The sequence below is a fragment of the Micropterus dolomieu genome, unplaced genomic scaffold (assembly GCF_021292245.1).
Source record: "Micropterus dolomieu isolate WLL.071019.BEF.003 ecotype Adirondacks unplaced genomic scaffold, ASM2129224v1 contig_9140, whole genome shotgun sequence".
Taxonomy (NCBI): Eukaryota; Metazoa; Chordata; class Actinopteri; order Centrarchiformes; family Centrarchidae; genus Micropterus; species Micropterus dolomieu.
In genome coordinates, this window is record NW_025738126.1 from 1 (window position 1) to 1,053 (window position 1,053).

At 51.3% G+C, this 1,053-nt stretch overlaps 1 non-coding gene across 1 annotated transcript; it reads left to right on the top strand.

Annotated features, from left to right (window-relative positions):
* The first annotated feature begins 331 nt into the window (after window positions 1-331).
* Window positions 332-444, top strand: LOC123965308. The gene has a single exon (XR_006823678.1). It is a non-coding gene; the product is annotated as a U5 spliceosomal RNA (small nuclear RNA).
* Window positions 445-1,053: the final 609 nt, after the last annotated feature.

Here is a 1,053-nt window from a genome sequence, read left to right on the forward strand (position 1 = left end):
AGCCCCAAACCGGCAAAGGTTTCAACCAGAAAGAGGAGGCGATTGCAGTCTAGGCCAAAAGGCCGAGAAGCGATCGGCCCCATTTCCCCTCCCTTTCTCTCACTCGTCATCGAGAGGCTACAAGAGCCCGAGTCGTTCGGTAGCCTCTGTCCAAAAGCCAGGCCTTCGTCTCTCCGCAGCCCGATTGGATAGAGCCTGCCATGACCTGGGGAGGGGTAGGGGAACGGGTGTGGCCTGGTACTTGGGACTCGAGAGGCAGAGTGAGGCTTACCGTGAGGGTAGTGACCGGGACGACTAGGCTCGTCGGCGGCTCTGGAGGAGGGGCCTGTACTTACTCGGGTTTCTCTTCATAACGTACAAGTCTTTCGCCTTTTACTAAAGACTTCCGAGGAGAGGGATGCCAATGAGTTAAAACTATTTTTGGCAGGCTCTGCCGTGTGGCCGAGCCTCGTGCGTTTGTGAAAAGGAAATAAAACGCCGCCCTCGCCGAGGTTGAGCAGTGCGACGAGGAGCGCTCGGGGCGGAGGTGCTGAGACGCAGCCGTTGTTATGCGCAGTTGAAACCACTGCGCCACGGCAGGGGGAGAACTGCTCCGGGAGGTGGGCGCTGGAAGCAACCAGTTGGGGTTATCGCTTCTCGGCCTTTTGGCTAAGACTGCGATCGCCTCCTGTATCTGGATACAACTTTTGCCTGTTTGTGGCTAAGTGTTACCAGGTTTTTGGAAGGATACTCACATTTTTCCTTGTGAAGAAAATTTCAACTTTGCTGTAGTTGAAATTGTTTCACACAAAGGAATTCATTAGTTCAGAGGACTGCTTACCTGTACTCTGCTGGAATAACATCTCGACCAGGCCAAACAAGACAAGGTAAGTGTGTTTTATTCACTTTTCTAACATTTCTAGTAGCTTTTATTGCTGTTTTTAGAGCATTCTTTTACCTTATTTTAGTTGACTTGGTTTTAGACTATTTTAGGTGTTTTAGGTTCTTTTACCACTTTTACATTGTGGTGCCTCCACCATGGCGGCCAACCATGCCGGCATGAGGAGGCACCAC